General features: G+C 47.4%; 1 long non-coding RNA gene across 1 annotated transcript in view; it reads left to right on the top strand.

Annotated features, from left to right (window-relative positions):
- Positions 1-5,746: 5,746 nt before the first annotated feature.
- LOC140425813 (uncharacterized) overlaps positions 5,747-23,722 on the top strand; it is a 43,944-nt gene continuing 25,968 nt past the window's right edge. The window contains exon 1 of the long non-coding RNA XR_011948026.1: positions 5,747-5,892. This is a non-coding gene — a long non-coding RNA (uncharacterized lncRNA). The remainder of the gene's footprint in view (positions 5,893-23,722) is intronic.

The following is a 23,722-nucleotide window of genomic DNA, read 5'->3' as shown; positions in this document are numbered from 1 at the left end:
AGGGCCTCTGTGATGGCGCAGATGCATCTGTGCGCCGTGGTCTGTGAGATCCCGGACAGGTCTCCACTTGGCGACTGGAAGTATCCCGTCGCGTAGAAGTTCAGGGCGACCGTTACCTTGACGGTCACTGGGAGCAGGTGTCCTCCCCCATACCACCAGGGTGCCTGGTGTGTGGCACTGTCTCACTGCTCAGCCAGAGTCTCCGACGATATGCTCGGTCCGGCAGGTCCCCGAATGACAGGCGGTGCCAGTCCACACGAGGTCTCATGCGGTGCCTCCTTGGCAGTTCCTCCTCCTCAGCCTGTTGGGCAGCCGGCCCTCCAGTCTGTGTGTCTGCCTGCCCCTCTGCAGCCAGTTCCTCTACAGCCCATTCCTCTGCAGCATGGTCCTCTGCTGGCCGTTCCGCTGCTGCCCACTCTGCTGCTGCCTGCTCCGCTGCTGCAGCTTCCCCCTCCTCTCTGAGCAGCCCCCGCTCATTCGGCCACAGGGCATCTCGCAGGGCTACGACTATCACCGCGGCTGACAGCATTGCTGTTTGAATACCATACGCCATGGTCTGCAGGGGGTGGAGGGCCAACATGTTTGCATGGCCCATACTCCCATGCCCAACCTGGTTCCATGGGCTACATGGTGGCCCCGGTTGGCACTGTGGGTTCCGCCCATGCATCTCACTCCCCCACCCCCACACCGTTGCCCCGTCAGTATCCGGCACCATCGGTGCCCCCGGACCTTGTGCCTGTCCTTGCTGCCAGGGGTACTGTTGATTGGCACTGCCCTCACTGGGGCTGCCTTGGTTGTGGACCTGGATGGTCCCCCGGTGGGTTGTGACCAAGATGTTGGAACTCAGTGTTGAGGATGCCATTCTCCTGTGGGGAGCCCGCGTTGTGCTCCTATATACTATGGGATCTACACAATGGCACCCCGGTGTCTCAAGAATGAAAATGCTGGCCCATGGCTATGTGTGGTGACCGGGCCTGGATGGAGAAATAGAGTGGCTGGCTCAACAGTGCGGTGTCTGCCAAGTAGCAGAAACCTCCACCTGCCACACCGCTTCACCCATAGGAATGGTCAGACTGGTCTTGAGCACGTATTCATTTCAACGTTGCTGAGACGTTCCAGGGATCTATGTTCCTGCTTTTGGTCAATGCATATTCCAAGTGGCTAGAGTTCCACAAGATGTCCTCAACACTTTGAGAGCGGTGATCGAAAAGCTCCGGCTCTCTTTTAGCACACATGCTATTCCGGAGGTTCTGGTTACAGATAATGGCACCAGCAAAGAATTTGGCAGCTCTCTGAAGACCAATGGAGTGCGCGACATCCGCATGGCCCGTACCACCCGTCCTCCAATGGACTGGCCAAACGGGCAAAGAAAGCTATTAAAAGGGGCTGACAGAAGCGGACTTCGGGGGGCTTGGACATGAGGCTGGCTAGATTGCTATTTTGCTACCAACACCGCATGTCGCAACCAGCGTAGTACCGGCAGAACCTTTAATGGGCCCGCCTCAACCTCATGTTCCCCAATACTGGCAGGAAAGTGTGGTGGAATCCGGGGCATCAGGGACGTAGCCCAGTTGGATGTGTACAGGTCAGACAGTTCAAACCTGGTGTCGCGGTGCGCGTTTGGAAATTCGCCAAAGGCGCCATGTGGGTTCCTGGGATGGTCGTACAACCAACAGGGCCAGTCCCCTACCAGGTGTGAACATGAGAAAGGACGATGAAGAAACATGTAGACCTCCTCAGGGGCAGGAGATCAGCATTGCGCCATGCCCCTCCGGAAGAGCCAGCTTCTACAAACATTGGCCCTGCCCAAGCAAGCTTTGTGACGTTGCCCCCTGCGCGGCCCTACGCTGCGATGCGTAGAGTCGTAGACTCAGACTTGAACATGCATACCCAGGCATCAGACGTTTCCAACGTTGAGCAGGCTGGGGATCAGCCACCAGAGCAGACACCCCCCATTCTCGGGCGCGATATATGCCAACCAATGCGGCCCCGCTGACAATGAAAGTGCTGTCGCGGGCGAAGAAGTGCATGGTTTAACAATAAATCGGTTTTGTTATCCTCTCGTACCTGACTCCTCTGTGACCACAATATGGTTGAAGAATAAAGATTGGCTTATCACTGGAGGAAATGCCCTGCTCATTTATGTGTGGCGCCAAGGTTGAGTCTGCTGAAGAATCCTGAGACAGAGCTGGCAGTGGATTAATTTTTTGGTTGGTTCTTTAACGTGCAGTTGGCTCCTATTCAAGGGGCCTAAAAAGAAAATGACGTGCAATTGGACAACAGGCTGTCCCACTGCTAAATTGGTAGGCCCAGTGATGGTTTTTGGTGAGGGGATCAATGTGAGTGTCTGCCTTGGCTCTCACAGATGCTTTCTCACATGCTACCCCCTACCCACTCGCAAGCCCAAGTGCAGCACGGTAGCATTGTGGATAGCACAATTGCTTCACAGCTCCAGGGTCCCAGGTTCGATCCCGGCTTGGGTCACTGTCTGTGCGGAGTCTGCACATCCTCCCCGTGGGTGCGTGGGTTTCCTCCGGGTGCTCCGGTTTCCTCCCACAGTCCAAAGATGTGCCGGTTAGGTGGATTGGCCATGATAAATTGCCCTCAGTGTCCAAAATTGTCATTAGTGTTGGGTGGGGTTACTGGGTTATGGGGATAGGGTGGAGGTGCTGACCTTGGGTAGGGTGCTCTTTCCAAGAGTCGGTGCAGACTCGATGGGCCGAATGGCCTCCTTCTGCACTGTAAATTCTGTGATCTATGATATTATGCTGCCAATTAACAGGCAAAACACACGTTAGTTACTGTCCCAAAATGTGCAAAGGATGAAAAGATGCGGTTACTAAAAGCGGGAGCTTGAACAGGTGTGATGCCAAAGTTAGGCACATGACGGTTGGCAAAAATATACATCGGGATGAAATTTTAGTTATTAATGGAGCGATTATTTGAATAGAAACAATAAGCAGGGCTATGGGGAAAACGTGGGAAAATGGCACTAGGTTATAATGCTCATTTGCAGAGCCAGTGTGGACACGATGGGCTGAATGGCCTCCTTCTGCACCGGGATGATTCTGTGATTTTCTAAAGCAGTGGGAGAGTCTCTCAGTCCCCTTCAACAAGAAATCCAGCAGCAATTTTGCTGAGATCTGGTTGAACACAGCATTAAACATGAATTTTAAAAAGAGGTTAAGATATGAGGAAACTATGCGGAACAAATAAAAAGTGTCAAAGCAATGAACTGATTTAAGCAAAATTAGTAATTTAAATACGTTGTAATTTGAAAATGGTACCAAGCAGCAGAGCTAATAAATAAAGCCTTTTTTGCTTTTTCATTTCAGAAGCAGAGCTACAGAGGGACAGACTAGGCCCCAAGTGCTGGTCACCAGAGAAGGAGGAGTAAACTGGGGCCAAGCTAAGGAGTAGGGTTTAACTGATGCCAACCTTACATTCGCCTCTGGTGCTGTACATTCTGCGCTAGCCTTGGCAGAATTCTTATGAAAGTGGGGGTCAGCAGTGGGCTGCCTACCAATTTGAGTTTTCCTCCTCATGGCCCAGTGATGGTTTTTGGCGAGGGGATCAGTGTGAATGTTTGCCTTGCTCCCAGTCTTGGCTCTCACATGTGCTTTCTCACATGTTATCCACTCGAAAGCCCAAGAGGTTTGGAGATTAATATCACTGCGGAGGGTTTCGAGACAGCTGTGAAGGAGATGGCAAGACGTGCTTCCTCTTCAGCCACATCTAAGACTCCAGCTGCCCTGGGCTTTGCTGTTCTGCAGATGTGGCTCTTCCTGACCTCCCCAGCCTGCTCCACTTTCTTGATGTGCAAGTGGCTCCAGTAATCCTTTCGTGGACCAGTGTCAGTGCAAGAGGCAGAGAACACGGTCAAGGATGGACTACATCACCCAAATGCATCCTGCCTGTCAAAATAAATGGTTGCTTGGAAGCAGGCTCCCACATGAAGTGGATCCAATCTGGAGCATAGATACATAGAACATACAGTGCAGAAGGAGGCCATTTGGCCCATCGAGTCTGCACCGACCCACTGAAGCCCTCACTTCCACCCTATCCCCGAAACCCAATAACCCCTCCTAATCATTTTAGCCACGAAGGGCAATTTATCATGGCCAATCCACCTTGTCATGATATTCAGACAAACATCATGGTGCAAACACACATACGCACTGATGGACAGATCAATGGACCAATCAACACACACGCAACATCACAGCCAATCACAAGCAAGAGCACACGCACTATAAAACGGGGAACACCAGAGTTCCTGCTCATTCCAGCAGGAGACAGCTCAGGGCACAGAGCTCACAGCAAGCCACTCAGACATACACCATGTGCTGAATGCCTCTCTATGATAGTGTAAGGGCTGGGTCCACAGGTTAAAGGGTAAAGAACCAACCACAGTCATAAGTTTACAGATGTTGTTATTGATAGTAATAAAACAGAGTTGTACCATCTGCAACCGTGTTGGTTCATCTGTATAGCGGAACACCCAACATGACACACCTAACCTGCACATCTTTGGACTGTGGGAGGAAACCGGAGCACCCGGAGGAAACCCACCCAGACACGGGGAGAATGTGCAGACTCCGCACAGACAGTGACCCAGCAGGGAATAAAACCTGGGACCCTGGCGATGTGAAGCCACAGTGCTATCCACTTGTGCTACCATGCTGCTTTGCTGCAGAATGCCCACCTGAAGCTTGTGTGCGAACATGTTGTGGTGTGAGCCTGTCACTTGAGATGGAGAGGGGTAGTACAGCTGGAAAAGGAAAAAGTTACGAGTTGAGCGAGGCCCCCGAAGGCAATTTTCCAGTGCTTTGCTCCTTGTGAAACCCCACTCCTGCTCCCCCTATGCCTTACTTGGGTGCGTTGCTGATGTCAACACTTGTGCAACATCTCTCCAAGGGTTGGATTTTCCAGTTCCACCCGTTGCCGGGATTGTCCGGTCCCGCCGGAAGTCAATGGATGTTTGGCCGAGCTGGAAAATCGCCTCCTTAAATGTTCTACATTGGCATCCTTTTCCTATTTGATGGACTGTACCTCCCCTCCCATCCCCAACCCTTTATCTAGGACCTCCATATTACATCAGTGAACTTACTACCCAAATTCCAGATTGAGAATTTAGCAGCAACCGCAGAAACCAATGTTAGCAATAAGAATGCAAGCGCCCTTCAAGATGTATATTCCGTCTTTAAATCACCCAGCATGGACCAGCAGAAATTCAGCCCAAGGTGAGTTGTCCGTCACCAAGACAATGATGCAGGTAAACATCTCATCAATCAAGTGTGAATGAGGCCTAGCTGTTAAAATCCACTGGGCCTCAGAATGGTGCCTGTTGGATGGTGTTAAAATTTCCCCTCTTGATTTATATGGTACAGTCCCCAAAGGGTTAAGCTGTTTCTATAGTTAACACTGCAACCACAAGAGGTTTTTTTTTTCATCCTGTCATTATTCATTAATTGCAAATATTAAATTAGTGCACATTTAAGCCTGCAGCAATGCTTTAATGGTTTATTTGAACCTGCCAAACCATCAACAGGTAGTAAAATTAGGAACAAACGAGTGAATTTGTATCGCTGCCATTAACAGCAAAATAATTATCAGCGTCAAGAAACCATTGGTGCTGTGTAAGCACATTTTGACTAGCCAATTAGGTAGGAGAGGACCATTTCCTGTTCTGCGGAAGGTCTTTCTCAAGCAGAACAAAAGTATTTGGTCTAAACGATGACAGATATGCCTCCATATTATTGAATGCACCAAGCTAGAAAAAGGAGAACCCATTCTTTTTTTCACAATACGGTATGGCATCCAGTTACACTTCCATGTATCTTCAAATGAAACTCAAGGACCCCAGGAGGAATCTACGACGATCTGCAGGAGGTAAAACTCTTAACAGTTACAATAATAAATAGGTTGTATTAATTTTGTAATTTGGATAATATCGAAAGCCCAGATGTATTTTGCATTGACAGAATAGCTAATTGAGCAAATGTATATTTATTCTTATTCAGAATGTGATTAAAACTGAGCATTTCCTCAATGTACTTTACACGTAGGCAAACCTGATGTAGTTCTTGAGTAGAATAAAACTATTTAACAAACTCGTGTATCCCAGGCAAGCAAAGGGAAAATTATGATTGAAAAATAAATAAGCAGGTTAACCTACTAAGACAAATGCTCACCTACTCAGAGAAATGTGATTACTACCAATGGTGTTGAGCAAGAATTGCTTTCAGTGTTAATGTAAGCCTACTTGTGCCACTAATAAAGATGATTATATTATTATTTGAGCACACAATTCTACAAACAAGGACATGGACTGCTGCTATTGCTACATTACTTTTTTTAATAGAAAAAAAGATACACGGCACTCATCTTCTTAAACAAAATCTAATAATAGACGAAAGTTACTGAGGAATATATCCTGTCGATTCTGCGATTGTGGCTAAGCACTATTTTCTGCTATCGGGTTGGAGCAAGATGCTCTTTGCATAGTGTGCATACCGACTTGTGGTCCAGAGCACAGGAAACAGTCAGTGATGAGAACTGAAATAAGGAAGGGTGTACCTAACCACAGAGCTGCTCTTAGTTGTATTTGAACGTATAAAAATGTCTAAGAAAGCAACCCCAGCTTCTGTATTTTACTGCTTAGAGTCACTTCTCTCATTTCCTTTTCGTACATGGTCAGAACTCAGCTGGGTGAAGCACTGAAATGAAATGAAAATCACTTAGTGTCACAAGTAGGCTTCAAATTAAGTTACTGTGAAAAGCCCCTAGTTGCCACATTCCAGCGCCTGTTCGGGGAGTCTGGTACAGGAATTGAACCGCGCTGCTGGCCTGCCTTGGTCTGCTTTAAAAGCCAGCGATTTAGCTCTGTGCTAAACCTGCCCCTGGAACTGAAACATGGGTTCAGAAGTAAATGGATTTTTAAGGAAATGGGGAACTTGACATTTAACATGAGTGTCATCTTACTTAAACTTTTCTTTAAAATTAAAAATAAACTTGTGTTAAAAATAGTTGAAGTTGTGGTGAATTACTAATATACATCTGCTCGTGACATTCAACAGATTCTCATATATGCCCATAATTTATCACTTTTCAATCATTGGTCAATGTACAAGTTAATTTTTGTAAGTATTGAAATAATTTCTGAGATAAATCTTTCTATTTGCGTGTAACATTTCCTCTGTCCTGTTTCCTAATTCATCCATTACGTTTAGCTCCCAGAAGCTTACTTCTTTCATGAACATGGGATTTCAGTTCTTTGACCCTTTTCAAAGCTTCCACACTTATTCCGTCGGGAGTTTATTGTGTGCAACGCCTTGCAATGTCTATTCACAGATTTTCTTGCGCTCTGAGACTCTCATGTCCTTTGAGTACCAGTATGTCTATGTCTAACTCAAGGCCCCAGATTTTACTGCTTAATTCAAGTGCACGTATCTTCACCATAGAATTAGAATCCCTACAGTGGAGAAAGAGACCATTCGGCCCATCAAGTCTGCACCGACCCTCTAAAAGATCACCCAACATAGGCCCACTCCCCCGCTCTATCCCCACAACCCTACCTAACCTGTACATCTTTGGACACTAAGGGGCAATTTAGCATGGCCAATCCATCTAACCTACATGTCTATGGGCAGTGGGAGGAAACCGGAGCACCCAGAGGAAACCCACGCAGACATGGGGAGAAAGTACAAACTCCACAAAGACAGTCACCCAAGGCCAAAATTGAACCCGAGGCCCTGGAGCTGTGAGGCAGCAGTGCTAACCACTGTGCCACCGTGCCGACCCTGTGTGGTATCTAACTGAATTTTTAGCCACCATCCTCTTTCCTTCCTACTTCACTTGTGAAATTTTCCATTCCATTCATCAAAAAAATTAAAGTTTCAGATGAAAATATGTGACTGGTAATTCCATGGATAGTAACAGCTCTTTAAATCTTCCAGATTAGAAAATGCATTTTTAAAATTAGTCTTTAATGGGATGTGGACATCGCTGGCAAGGCCCTTTGCTGATTGCCCGTTAAAGTGAGAAGGGGGCTATGTGGGAAAATATACGGACAGCTACTGGACAGAGCTCGAACACCACTGGACGAGACCAGACAAAAATGGGAGGACGAACTGGGGGCAGAGGTAGCGTGGGGACTCTGGAGCGAAACACTGAGCAGGACGAACTCCACCTCCTCCTGCACAGAGCGCACCCGACCAGAACCCGAATGAGCAGGTTCTTCCCGGAGGTGGAGGACAAATGTGAGCGGTGCCAGAGGGGCCCGGCCAACCAAACCCACATGTTTTGGGCTTGCCCCAAGCTTGCTGGGTTCTGGACAGCCTTCTCCGAGGCTATGTCCAAGGTTTTGGGGGTGAGGGTGAAGCCAAGCCCAATAGTGGCAATTTTCAGGGTATCGGAGCAGCCAGAGTTACACATGGGGAAGAGGGCCAACGCCCTTGTTTTCGCTTCCCTAATCGCACGCCGGCGAATCCTGCTTGGCTGGCGATCGGCAGCACCACCCAAAGCTGCAGACTGGCTCGCTGACCTCTCGGAATTTCTCCACCCGGAGAAGATTAAGTACGCCATTCGAGGGTCAGAGGAACGCTTTGTGGATACTTGGGGGCAGTTCTTCGGCCTGTTCCAAAACCTGTTCGAGGCCGGCAGCGAGGAGTAAGCTAAGGGAAAAAAAAAAGATAGATGGGAACCAAAGGACTGCACAACCCAGGGGTGGGGAAGGAAGGTGGGGAAACCACAAGAGAAGAGGAAGGGTGCTGAAGCCAATGGGGGGAGGAAGGGGGGGAGGAAGGGGGGGGGGGCGGGGAGAGGGGGCAGGAAGGGGGGGAGGAAGAGAGGGAGGAAGGGGGGGTGATATCATAGACCAATCCAGAGGGGAACAAAATGTACATAGAGTTAGTTAAGTGAAGGACAAAACAAATCTCTGTAAAATAACTTAAATTAGCACGGGCAAGAAAAATGTAATGTATATACACAGCAACTGTTTATAAATATGAGAAAAGCCAATAAAAAGATTTTTTTTAAAAAAAGATGGCGGTGAGTCATCTTCTTGAATCACTGCAGGCTATCTGCTTGATACACCCACAGTGCAGTTCGGAAAGAATTTCCAGGATTTTGATCCAGTGATATTGAGGAATGGTGATGCAATTAAGTTCCAGATGGTATGAGGGGAGCTTGCAGGTGGTGCTGTTCCTACCAAAATATTTGCAAGGGCTGTTAATTCAGAAAGGAGTTTGTGGCAACTGGGAAGGAAATAATTTATTCGAAATTGGTGAGAAACATTTTGTTCCTCTTGCATGACCACATATGAGGCCTCATTGTGCCGCACTTGGTGATGTGACGAGGCCGTTGAATCCCGCAAGAGGTCTCTCACGAGATTTGCGACGCTCGAAACGTCTCACGAGATTCATCCAAACCTCCCGAGAAATCGCGATCTGGACCTTGCCCTCGCTGGGCAATATCGGGATATGGGTATTAAATGAGCCATTAGGCTCATTTAAGTGTGTCTGCGGCGGATTCTTCCAGCGCCCGGGAACTAACGGCCTCCTCAGCACGGTCTGGACCAGGAGCCATTCACTACTGGTTCACACAATGTGGTCCAGGAGTAAAGGCATCTGGGAGGTTTCCTAGCCCGTTGGACACCCCCAATGTGTGCGGGTTGACATTTGCCAGTCTCACCAGTGAGTTCAGCTCCCCAGTGTTGAAAACATTTCTGACGGCAAAATTCCCCATTTGGGAGACTAAGGAGCGAATTCTACACCTCCCCAGCCGCGGGCTCCTCGGTGGCGCGCCCTCGCCGGCAGAAGGATTCTCGGTTCCGGGTGTCGGCCAATGCGACTTCCCATCGTGGCCACCCTATGCCGGTGGGGAACCCGCGGATGTGGGTGTGCTGCTGGCGGAACGAGGAATCCCGCCAGCGGAGAATTCATCCAAAAATGTTGACGCCAGGACTGAATGGCTGGTGTCCTCTGGTTGGGGAGCTCTGCTGATCCCCTGCTTCTTCTGCAGTGGGGCAGCACTTCTAAGTAGTGCCAAACCTAGTGGGCTCCTAATTGTACTTCGCCCTTATTGATACAGCTGGGGTATGAGGGTGACCAGAGGGATGACCCGGGTGGGCTCCCAGATGACCAGAGGCCTTCTGAGCATTTAAAGGACACAGGCAGCACTCAGCAGTGTGAGCAGCCAGCAGCCTGTAAGTAGCACCAAAAGGTGCGTTTAAATGACAGACGGCAGCAATGGCGGTCTGAGCCAGGCCACCCCAGTCGAGGCAAGACCACGGACTGGGCATCAAGTCACTACTCGCTACAACCCCTGGCCAGGCAGCAATCCCACAGCAATCCCGACAGTTTTCAACGGTTTATCAGTGTTTGTTTAGCCTCCCATTCTGCCTACGCAGCCATGGCACGCAGTCCACGTTTGTAAATACTTGTAGTAATTCACGCCCACTGAGCATCACGGAAGGCCGGAACATACTGTGTTCAGACCGCTAATCGCAAACCTCGTTTTTGCTGCCGGGGAGGGACTGGAGCATGGAGCCCAAATCGGTATCGGGCGCGAAACTCAATTTGGCCGGACGGCAAAAATGTGTCAGGAAATTTCCTGACTCAAAGCACCTGGCTCACGAGGGAAAGTCCAGCTCCTAGTATCCAACATCCAATTCAGATTGAGGGGGCAGTAAGACATTTGTTTTTGTATCCCCGGAGAGAGAGATCAGGGAGTGTAGTGACTTTTTCAGGGTGGGCCTGAAGAGATCCAGAAAGTAAAATCCACTGCCACCCCATTTGGCTTCACTCAGAAGTGTTGGCACCCTTCACCACTTGGGGGACTATAACTGGGGCGGCTCCACTCCCGGTGAGTGGAATATTCTTTTGCCAAAGACATGAGCAGCAGCAATTGTTCATCAGTGCTAAGCTCTACATTTACCACCTATGAAATTTTAAGGAGGTAGTTTTCTTGGCGCCATTCTCACTGTTTACGCCTGAGCTTTGCCACTGATGCCTTTGTGGTGAACGTATTATGGTAACCATTCAATTAAAAGTGGTGAAAAGGGCTCACGTAACGAAGGCGAGGACGAGCCGGCTGTTTGATGGGGTGGAGGATACCTGCGAGCGGTGTGGGAGAGGCCCAGCCAATCCTGTCCACATGTTCGGCTCCTGCCTGAAGTTGGGGAAATTTTGGGGGTCATTTTCCAGCACCATGTCTGAGGTTCTACATGTGGACTTGGAGCCGGGTCCCCTGGAGGCCACATTCGGGGTGTCAGACCTGCCGGAGTTGCAGATGGGTGCGGGGCAGATGTTTTAGCCTTCGCCTCGCTGATTCTGCGCAGGCGGCTTCTGTTGGGGCGGAGGTCAGCTTCTGCCCCCCTGTGCCTCGGTACGGCTGGGGAAATCTAATGGAGTTCCTGTATTTGGAGAAGGTGAAATTTGCTCTGAGAGGGGCAGATGAGAGGTTCCACCAGAGATAGCATTTGTTTGTCTTACATTTTGGGGATCTGATTGCCATCAAGGGGTTGGGGCGGGGCAGTTTGGGGGGTGTTGGGGGTGGGTTTATTTGTTGTAAAAATGTTGAAAATTCTGAATAAAAATATTTTTAGAAAAAAAAACAATGGCAACACGCTCTCTGACGGCCTGCCAATGCTCCAAGCATACAAGTGTGCATGCCCTTTGGCCTTTCCTTTACATTAGCCATGGAGGTCGGCATAAGAGTCCTCAGCAGCAGAACCTGCCTGTGACCTCACTCTAAAGTGAGCACACCCTATCCTTTCCCCCTGTCCTGGCTGCAGGCCACTCGTGCCTGGTGACATGGCACGTGCAGATCCCACCTGTATACAACCTTCTTACGGTATGAACAATGCCAGAATCTGAGCTGATTGATTTGAATGCCGGGACAAATGATAGTGTTTCTTTGGCAGAGGTCTAATCTTTTTCTGGACCTTCACCCTCGGGCACTGCTGACTGCCCAAATGGCAGTTCTTGGGTACCTGGGAGGGGTGGATTGTGGATAAGAGATTTGAGGAGGCGCATAACATGCCTCTATTGTGGACGGCTTCAGTGACATCTTCTGTCCGGGTCCCAGTTCCTGCCGCTCCAGTTACCCTCAACTTCTACATGGAAGTTCAGCAAATAACCATGTCTGCCTTCTGCTCATTTGCTTTTGTGCCCGTCTAATATGGGCGACATTGTCCTGCAAGAAAGTGCCAGTGAATGTGTTACAATACAGTTGGGCGATGTTCCAGTCAAAGCGGAATAGCTGTGAGATGTGGGTGTGAGTTATACTGCAGTGCTAAATGTGTGAGGGCGAGGTAGAGTGTCAGAATGGTAAGCGTTAGTTATGATTGCTAGAGATTGTTGATCGGTCAGAAGTGGGGCTTTGGTGCTTTGGGTAGTGTGAGGTTGAGGGTGCCCTTACTAGGATTTGAAGATGCATTCAGTCACTCGGGTGACATTGTTGAACTTGTTCTTGCACCACATCCAGGTCCTTGAAGCCTAACTCTGGCACCGACCTACGTGGCTATCTACTTCCATTGATTTTGCAGTATCTGTCTGCAGGGCCTCCTATCCCCTTTCAAATAGCGCACCTCTCACCTGCTTTCAACCTACTGCACTAAGAACAAAGAACAAAGAAAAGTATAGCACAGGAACAGGCCCTTCGGCCCTCCAAGCCTGCGCCGACCATGCTGCCCGTCTAAACTAAAATCTTCCACAATTCCGGGGTCCGTATCCCTCTATTCCCATCCTATTCATGTATTTGTCAAGATGCCCCTTAAACATCACTATCGTCCCTGCTTCCACCACCTCCTCCGGCAGCGAGTTCCAGGCACCCACTACCCTCTGTGTAAAAAACTTGTCTCGTATATCTCCTCTAAACCTTGCCCCTCGCACTTTAAACCTCTGCCCCCAAGTGTGGCCACACTAAGGTTCTATACAGTTGCAACATGATTTGCCAATTTCTATACTCAATGCCCCGGCCAATGAAGGCAAGCATGCCGTATGCCTTCTTGACTACCTTCTCCACCTGGGTTGCCCCTTTCAGTGACCTGTGGATCTGTACACCTAGATCTCTCTGACTGTCAATACTCTTGAGAGTTCTACCATTCACTGTATATTCCCTACCATCCCTGCAAACAAGAACCTAGGAGCCCTCTCTCTACCCTGCAGTGCCATTACTCAGGTTTCTTCCTGCTCCTAAAGTGTATCCCAGCCTGGGTTTAAGAAGTGCAGGCTGGCTTTAGTTGGCATGAACGTCAGAGAAACTCAGACTGCCTGCCGAGTCTGCAGCCACTCAGCAGCGCATTTAGGGCTGGGCTACAAGGACCAATCACAGAAATGAGAGGTTTTCATCCTTCCTGCATTATTTTAAACAGGCGAAGGAGGTTCATTGCACATTACGATCCCCATATCTATTATCGGGCCTTCACAGATATTGAGTTCCTTGCATACACAACACCATTAATGTCACTGCATTGTCTGAGCCCTGATGTCATCATGATTATTCTGAACACAAAGCTTAATTGCCTGTTGTGAGGATGACGTCATCTGAGTCGAGGAAAATCGCCTGGAATAATCCCACAAGCCCTCTTAGAGCAATTGAGAAGACAAATTGGGGAAGGAAGGAGAGAGAGTGTAACAAACTGGGGAAGGAGGGAGAGAGAGAGTAACATAAACTGGGGAAGGAGAGAGAGAGAGTAACACAATCTGTGGAGGGAGGGAGAGGGAGAGCTTCACAAGTTGGAGGGAGGGAGAGTTTATGACAGTGCATAAGGTTTTAGACAGGCATCATGATCCTAACCTGCACGTCTATGAGAGGAAACTGGAGCACCCGGTGGAAACCCACGCAGACACACAGAGAATGTGAAAGCTCAACACAGACAGTCACTAAAGGCCGGAATTGAACTCAGGTCCCTGACGCTGTGGGGCAGCTGTGCGAACCATTGTACCACCGTGCTGCCCATGGGGGGAGGGGTGGAGGCAGATTCCTGTTGTTGCACTGGATCTCTGCAAGTTTTTCAAATATTATCCAGCCCCCAACACCTCGCGCTCTAGCTAATCCCGGCTTGTCCATCCACTCACTCCAACTCTCCTTCAGGCCACAAATCTGTCATTTTGTACAGCTCCATTATGGAAACCTTCAGCTCCCTCTAGTGCAAGCTTAGCACACTTGATTGCAAGTTTGTGTCTCAAAACAGATTGATCATGTTTTCAAAGTTGTTTTTATGTAAATTATGTCAGTTTATCCTTCTCTGATTCTGTTCCAATGAATCATTTTGCATTCTAATTACAGCAGGCATGTCACAAAATGTACTTCTGTTGCATTTGTGATGAATGTAGGAATTTGAGATGCATTGTGTTATAGTTACTTGGTGCAGTAAGGGGTTAAAAGCCCTGGTTAGTTTTGACTGCTGCAGTCATGTTCTAAAAGAAATCCTTGTTTGATAGACAACAAAGGTTTTGGGAGCCAGGGGTGCAATTAAACCATCCTAAAAAGCTTGGGCTAATGCAATTTTGTTTGGATTAAGGGGATTCTCTGTGGAGTTAATTAGATTTCAGCTTGGTAAAATGATGAGTTGAGTTGAGGTATCAGGCATTTTGCAGAATGCAGGTCAGTGAATTTTTAGATGAAGCTATGAACAGAAGTCAAGCAGTTTGCTCTCTGCAGTGCAATTAAAGATATAGCCATACTAGCAATCTTTCAAAGCAGGTCAGACCTGTCTGAGTAGAAGATGAGCAGAAGCAGCTTCTGAAGAAATACGGCCAGGGTTTTTGCATGAGTCTGACAGGAATCAGATCTTGTCTTTAAAGCAGTGTCAAAAGATCTCTCTTTCTCAAAGACATCCCTGTATAGCATGTATCCCTATGTGCTAATGGTATTTATTTTTTGAGTGGGAATAAAGGTAGCAGTTAAGGGTATTGTATTCACTGTATTGAGTAGCATTGTTAAAGAGATTATTTTCTGGTGTGATGTTAAAGATTTTTAACACTGTGTTGCTAATAAAGTTTGTTTTAAAATACTATTTCCCTATTTGTTCATGAAATCATTCCTGGAGCGAGGTATCTTTTCCTCTCAGTCTGACAAAATTAAAATAATATACTAGGGTTGCTGTCCAGTATCCTAACCACTGCTGCGGTCTGGTCTGGGATCGCAACAAATTAAATTCTTCATATTTAATAATGGTGCATATCATTTGAAAATTATTTTCAAGTTCAGGGGAAATAATTGCCTCCCTTCATCACTCTTGCTCTCTAGCTTGCCCCCCTCCCCCCCAAAAAAACAACCCTATGTCTCTCTTCCATTGTCCCCCACGGTGAACAGAAAGTTTCAATACACAACCTTAACATTAAGGACAATAACTGATAGGGTATTTTGGAACTTTACTGAAAGTTAACACCACTCAGTCAGTGTGTTCTCCAGATCCTCGTGGGCTGTGTCTTTTTCCCAAAGACAACAGCCATAACCTTTGTTGCTAATGGCCATGCTTCTGTAAAGCCATGTCTTCGACTTCCCTGACCTTGCTACCTCATACGATGTGATGAAGTGGAAGAATGGAGTTGAATACTGGAAAGTAACAGTGCAGAAATACACGATAAAAGTGCCACCTAAACAACCATTGAATATGGGAAAAAGAGGAGCTGGATGAGAGCCTGTGGGCTGACGTCCTGGGCAGGGTCAATTCCTCCTCATCTTGCGCCAGGCTTGATGATTCAGTTTAAGGTGGTGCACCGGGCACATATGACAGTGACAAGAATGAGTAAGTTCTTTGGGGTTGAGGACAAGTGTGTGAGGTGCTCAGGGAGCCCAGCAAATCATGTCCATATGTTCTGGGCATGCCCGACACTTACAGGATTTTGGAAAGGCTTCGCAAAGGCTATGTCCAAGGTCTTGGATACTCGGGTAAAACCCCACCTTGTTTTGTTAAATGGTTAAGTTGTTTTCTATTTTATTGCTATGTTTTCTTTTCGCTGTTTTTCTTTTTGTAGTGGTTTGTAAAAATTATTGAAAAATTTTGAATAAAAACAAATTTTTTTAAAAAAGAATGTGAGGAAAAAAAACAACCCAAACTTTCATAATTTGTGTGAAGCAATGGGCTGAATTGTGTGGTCAGTGGTGAAGCAACAACAGTCATTACTGGCCAGGAAGAGAGCTGTCCACCAAGATCTAGCGATCGATCTCTGTGGCGTGGATTTCCTCTTTCCTGACAGCAGTTTAAATCTGACACTGCGCGCGGCGAGGGCATTTCTTGGTGAGCTGCAATGAGGTCAGCAAGCAGGAATAAGCTGCCAATCCTATTGAAGCATTCAAAAACAGCGAACTAGGGAATTAAAAGCACGCGATAACTTCACTTTTGATTATTACTTTCAGATAGCACGATGGATGCGATCAAGCGCATTAGAAGCTAAAATAACGATTAAAACATTTTATGACAAAATTGAAATATGTGGAGTTTGTCAAAATGGTTTGTTGTTCCACAAACATAAAATTAGCTTTTCAGCAGCAGTGAGAACTTTTAGCAGTATTTATGATGTTAGTGTGCAACTCTTTCAACAAGGTGTAACTTTTTCAAGGGTTATTACAAGTGAGATTAGCAGGGTTAAGTGTAGAAGTTCTCATTAATTCCACAGCAGTCAGGGGTGCATCAACAGCGCACCCTCTGGTGAAACAAAGAATCACTGACAACAGCCTCTGGAACTCCGCGTTTATGCTGCACGTGTGAGGACTCCAGAACATGCCGTCGGTTTCAGTGCAGTAATGACAGAAAATACTGAGAGTTATATGTGCTGGCTAGATTTAAAAAAGAAATGTTTCAGAACAGGAAACCATTTGAGCTTTCTTATAAGCAATTTATTCAAAGGGATCATTAGAGATAACTTTTGCAATCTTAAGAGAGAGCAGTTTATCAGGAAATTTGAGCATGGCTTTTGAAAAAGATCTCATGATCATAATGTAAATGTATGAGGAAATTCCAGTCATCCATCGTGCATCCTCAACCCAGACAGATTCATTCACATGGTCCCCAAATGTAACATTTCAATAATTTTCAAAACAATTCTAGGGTTCTTGTCACCATCACCTTTTATCAGGAAGTTTATTCCACATTTCGGTCACGCTTTGTGTGAAGAAGCATTTCCTGATATTAGATATTTTTTTTAATATCTTTTACTAATTGGAACATTTGTTTCTTCTACCTCCATGTTCCGTCCTGTACTATTAACAGACCCCAGGGTCTGGGATTTATCTTTGTGGCTCTACCATCTATTGCCTCCAGACTGTGTCTGTTGTTTTCAGCAACCAGAAATGGATGCAGTATTCAAGATGCTGTCTGACCTGAGCACTGTACAGTTTAATCATTACCTTTTCTGTCTGACCATCTACTATTTTGGTTATATAGTTCAGCACCCTACTTTCCTTCTTACTCTGCATTTGGCACCTAAGATTCCTAGATCTCCTTCAACTTCATCCTCGGCTAGTTCAACACTATTCAGACTGTACACGTCCAGTATTTCTAATTTACACTTGTTTACATTAAGTTTAATCTCTTATTGTTCTGCCCACTTGTGTGGCTCGTTCTGTAACTTCTGAATATCGTCTCCCCCACCCCCCCCCCCCCCCCGTTCCCCCCCACCGCCCTCCAAGTTCCTCCAGACTTGATGTAATCTGCAGATTTCCCCATGTTTCTTGAGTTCCTGAATCCAGCGATATAAATTGGAAACGACAGTGGTCTCAGCATTGAGGTCAATGAAATAGAGAATTGGACACCGTATAATAGTCTGCCGATTCGCTCCAGCTATTATGGGCCAATTTCACCCCCAAGTTTGTAATTTCGGTTCCCTCATACTGTGGATGGTAAGGTGGCCCTGGGAAAGTTTCAGGGAGATCCACTAGATCAACATTAGTTTGAAGGTCATCCGTTCCCATGATAGATTTAGAATACCTCAGTTGCAATATGTTGGGCCTCCGATAAAATGTTTACCTGTGGGGAAATCGGCCCTGATGCCTTTATTCAAAGAAACATTTCTCGTATTTTTGGCAGTCTGCCAACAGTTGCCAGTGTAACAGGTCTGAGGAGGAGGGATGGAGAAAAATGGATGATAGCAGCCCAACAGAACAGGAAATTAGTAGGAGCGGCTACTATGTGCCACCACCCGTTTTGCATTCCTTTCACACCTTGGAGTTTGTCCTGAGGGGAACAGATAATGCCAGATAATGACAACCACGGGAAAGTTTGAGACTATCTTTTTCACTAAGATGGCCTTCATTTCCTGATACCAGAAAACTTGGAGCAAGTAGCAATTACTGGTAACCATTTAACGTAACATAGCCAGAGCGTTGTTAGGACATTGCTATCTTGTTGATACTCAGCAGAAAATAATGAACTGTGTGGAGGCTGATTACCCTGTGGTTGGATGCTAACAGTGGGCGTACCAAATTAGAACATGCTAACATCCAGACCAAGTTTAACTCTGCACGGCTTTATGTGGTGGCTTACTTATCTCAAAGCTAGTTGCAGATGCTTTCTTGAGATAACCTGCTGTGACGATGTTACGTGCCTTTCTTTAGGCTGTGCTATGTGAAATAATTATTAGTTGCCACCACTTGTTTCATTTCTTTCTCATTTACAAAGTGGAAAATGTTTGAAATGCACAGTGTTGATCGCAATCTAACACGTCTGTGTGTAACTCTTCATCAGAGCTCAATTATATGTGCTCTGTTTCATGTGTACTGGCTTATCTTTTATCCTTTGCGAAACGACTTGGCAGTGCAGCTCAAGAAAACATTTCAGACACTCAAAGGCAATGCTCAGAATCAGTCAGAAGATTTACTCTCTTCAATAATAGGATAGAAATTAAGGCTGCGACAGAAAATATTTAAAGACACAAGGGCCTAGAAATTCGAGCAAGCCATACCCATTTTAAAACGAGCACCTAAAAGTCCAACATGACGGCTAGGATGCACGTGCTCATTTTACACTACCTATCGTTTTAGTTAAGGCTCCTTCTTTGGTCTACAAGGTGCATACTATAACCGATGTTAGGCCATCGATTTACAAATGCAGTGAATCTAATGCCTGTAGCAGTCAAAAGCAGGCCAGAGTGGACAGGCCACATTTTCACTGAGGTGGAAATATGGGAAGGAATTGAGGGTACCTCCTTTGTTGGGTGCCCTATCTGCATCATTCAGGCACTCTTGAGCCGCTCCCCCAGCCTCCAAAAGCCGAGTCCGTGCCTTTTCTCCCTAGGGTTCCTTTCATAGAATCCCTGCAGTGCAGAATGAGGCCATTCAGCCCATCAAGTCTGCACCGGCCCTTGGAAAGAGCACCCTACTTAAGGCCACGCCTTCATCCTATCCCCAGTAATCCTACAGAACCAACCTTTTGGACACTAAGGGACAATTTAGCATGTCCAACCCACCTAACCTGCAGACCTTTGGACTATGGGAGCAAACTGGAGCATCCGGAGGAAACCCACGCATACACGGAGAGAAAGTGCAAACTCCACACACTGGAGCTGTGAGGCAGCAGTGCTAACCACTGTGCCACCATGCCGCCCGTTCATGGTTCCTCCCCACGCTAAAGTCCTGGGCCTAACAGTCTAGTGTCCATACAGTCTGCTTGCAGTTCCAGTGGTGTCCACTACTGGGTTTTGGTGCTGTTGGAACTGCAAATTTTCAAGGATGTATTCCATTCCACTGAGGGGGTGAAACTCCCACTGCCGCTTGTTAAAGCTGCTCGCAGCATAATATTGCTGAAGGGCAGCCTTTCTTAAAGTTATCCAGTTTACGACTGATCTTTTGTAACGTTGGAGGTGGCATGCGTGTACACCCTCCCCCATGCCTCCTCCCCCCATCATAAAATTCACCCCAATATAATCATTTGCTCTGAATTTAAAAGGGAAACAATTGTCATTTTCAAAATACTAAAAGAACATTAGGTGGGATTCTCCGATCCCCCTCTGGGTCGGAGAATCCCCGGGGGGCGGTGTGAATCCCGCCCTGCCGCTCCGAAGCTGGCTGCCGAATTCTCCAACACCGGTTTTTGGGTGGGGGCGGGGATCGCGCCGGTTGGGGGCCATTGGCAGCGCCCACCCCGGCAATCCTCCGGGCCACGGTGGCCCGTTTTCGGCCAGTCTTGCCGGCGTGGATTGGACATGGTCCATCCCGGCGGGACCTGGCTTGGAGGGTGGCTAGCGGAGTCCTCGGGGGGATCCGGCCCTCACGGTGGCCTGGCCCGCGATTGGGGCCCACCGATCTGCGGGCGGGCCTGTGCCGTGGGTGCACTCTTTCCCTCCGAGCCAGTCTCTGTAAAGCTCCGCCATGGCCGGCGCGAGGAACAAACCCCCTGCGCATGCGCAGGAAACACGCCGGCCATTCTGCACATGCACCAACTCGCGCTGGCCCACGGCGGCCCTTCGCCGCTGGTTGGCGCGGCGTCAACCCCGCCGGCGCCGGCCTATCCCCCGGAAGTGCGGAAGATTCCGCAACTTCCAGGTGGCCCGATGCCGGAGTGGTTCACGCCGCTCTTGGCGCCGGCGTCGGGCCATCCCGCCAATTGCGGGAGAACCTCAGCCATTATATGTCACATTGGCTGATGCTCAAATTTTGTGGAAATTAAGCACAACTGCAGAAAAGCCTTCAAGATGATTTGAAGCCAGGTGAAGTTCATATTTAGCTGTGATCTCTTTTCTGGAAAGCGTAATTATTGCTTTCAGTAGGCCATGGGGTATTTCAGAAAATAGCACTACACTGTGCAATGAAATATCAACTAAAGTTGCGGCAATCATTTTCAGAATGAATAGATTTGGGAACTCAAGCAATGATGCTTCAGCAGACAAACATTGATTTTGGGCGCGTCTGATGGGGTGTTTCCCGGCGGCTGGTGGCAAGATCGTGGCCTGTATTCAACGGCACTTAGTGCCAAAAATTAGACTCCACATGAATCTCGCTATTCCTGGCTCTCTCGCCGTCCGATTCACGTCTCAGAGTCTCACCGCTAACAAGGGGGAGCTGCTTTTAAACACTCCCTCACCACTCACTCACAGTCAACACACAAGCATGGCAATGCACAGACCTGCCCCCCATTTCGCAATGCCGACCTGGCCAGGCTTCTTGATGCTGTGAATAAGAGGGGGGCTACCCTGTTCCCCCGAGGGGGTCGGAGAACCAGCAGTAGGGTCAGCAATGCCGCCTGGAAGGCAGTGGCAGCTGCAGTGAATGTGGGCAGCCTGACCAGGAGGACCGCCGTCCAATGTTAGAAGAAGACAAACAACCTCCAATGAGTTCAACGGGTAAATTGCTCGGGGCGGCATGTGACGCAGTGGTTAGCAGTGGGACTGCGGCACTGACGACCCGGATTCGAATCCCAGCCCTGGGTCACTGTCCGTGTGGAGTTTGCACATTCTCTCCATGTCTGCGTGGGTTTCACCCCCACAACCCAAAGATGTGCAGGTTAGGTGGATTGGCCATGCTAAATTGACCCATAATTGGAAAAAAATAATTGGGTACTCTAAATTAAGTTATTTTTAATTTTAAAAATTTATAAAAAAGAAAGGGTAAGTTACAACCTCTCTCCCAGCATCAGTTCCACCTGCCACCCCTCAATCTCGCAAACCCTACCACAGTGGTTAGCACTGTTGCTTCACAGAACCAGAGACCCAGGTTCGATTCCCGGCTTGGGTCACTGCCAGAGAGGTGAGGATCCACTGTCCCTACATGCAGATGATCTGTCTGAGGAGAGTTGTTGATGTCCCATGAAATTAGCCTTTCCCTTTCACTGATCACATGTCCATTGTATTGCAGGATCACCATCTGATGAAGCCGAGCCATCCGGAGTCGTTTCCACCCCCCACCCCCATCCAAGAGAATACCTGGGATGAGAGCTCTGAGGAGACCACCAGCCCCCAGGCATCACAGCTATCACCCCACCTTCCATCAGTGCAGTGACACACTCTTCAGTGGGTGACAGTAGTGAACAGGCTTCGGTGGCACTATCTCGTGAGTGTAGTGATCTGTACATCTGTACATAAATCTGCACATACACCAGGGACTGCAGACAGATGTAACAGCATCAGAGACGGGTATAAAGGGTCCAGCCCAAGGTAGGATCCGCCTCTTTCAGACGCACAGGGCTAGTGAGCAGCAGTAGAGAGAGACAGTTCAGCATAGGCAGCTTACCTTAGCTTCATTGGTCATACCTCTTGACTGTTTTATATCTAGTTAAGCTCTGGAAACAGAATGAACCTACTGAATAAAGTATTTGTGTTAACTGGAAGTCTACAATCTTTATTCAGGCTTAGAGAATAACATATGGTACCAGGTGTGATTTCAGAAAGCTAGCTAGACACCAGCAACAGAAGAAAAACTTAAACCGCATATTCGACTGTGGAAGACTTCGCAGCAAATGGATCCTCGATGACTAACTGATTTGATGGAACTTGTTGGAACACCATGACAGCTGGAAACAGCCTGTAACTTAAGTTATAACTGGAAAATGTTTGAACAGCTGTTCCAAATATTTATCACAGCTAATGATTTAAGCACTACCTCTGACGCAACAAAAATAGCCCTACTACTCTCAACAGGAGGGCATGAAGCTAGAGAAATCTATAATTGCTTTAATTACTTAGAAGGTGAGGACAACACCAAATTAGAAGTTATACTCAAGAAATTTGATGAACACTGTAACAGTCCATCTGGTGAGATGCTGGAAAGATTTAAATCTTGTCAGAAAAACGGAGGGCCCATCTCTGATTTGATTACAAATCTCAAGTTAATACCACACGGCTGTGATTATGCTTATTCCAGAGACACTGTGATAATGCATCAATTAATTTCTGGACTAGATGATAAAAATTTGAGGGAAGAACTTTCACAAAATAAGTATCTAACTCTAGAAATCGCTATGCAAAAATGCCTTGCTTATGAACAAAAACAAAATCAATACTTTGAGCTCCACAAACACAGAATCATTAGTTAGAAAACAAAATTGGTAAAAATGGCGTGAACATTCACCATGATGCGGAGGCAGGGTTGAATCGGAGGAAGACGGAGGTTCTGAGCGGCGGCCATCTTGAGAAGGGAGCCGCACATGCGCAGTTGCGAAAAGAGCGCACAGTACAGGAAACTCGGAGTGCGCATGGGCAATCAAGTCCTACGCATGACGTCACGAACGTGATGACGTCAGAGGACCAGGACCACGCCCACTTAAAAGGGAAATGCACGAAAATGAACAAAAAGAAATTTAAAGCTGCAAAACCCAATTTTCTTGCCTCAAAAGACAGAACAATGCCCGAACTTACACCAGCAGTTGAAAATAACTTTCACAACACCCTGGAACAAGCAGTTAGCACCGCCCTAGAAGATTATATGGTCCTTGTAGACTACGACTCAGACTAAGATTTCATCTTGGGAGATGGCTACCCCAGTACCAAATCCGAACCGCAACTAGAGGTGTTGTACCGTGAAGACCCCGACGATGAGTTCTTCGGATTGGGGAATCTTCAGTCCAGCATATATGACATCCCGACTCGTGAGCGCAGGATTATGCTGCGGCCTGACGCCAAGAAACAGAGAGTGGTCCACACACCACGAAGAGTCCCAGCCTCCACACAAGAAGATGATTTGTTCGTTGAACATGAAGAGAACGATCACAACTCCGAAACAAAAAGTGATGATTTGTCTATCGAACAATACACACAATATTGCTCAGACATTGCTGAAT

Source organism: Scyliorhinus torazame, chromosome 6 (assembly GCF_047496885.1).
Source record: "Scyliorhinus torazame isolate Kashiwa2021f chromosome 6, sScyTor2.1, whole genome shotgun sequence".
NCBI lineage: Eukaryota > Metazoa > Chordata > Chondrichthyes > Carcharhiniformes > Scyliorhinidae > Scyliorhinus > Scyliorhinus torazame.
This window is presented reverse-complemented; position numbering and strand designations above follow the sequence as displayed.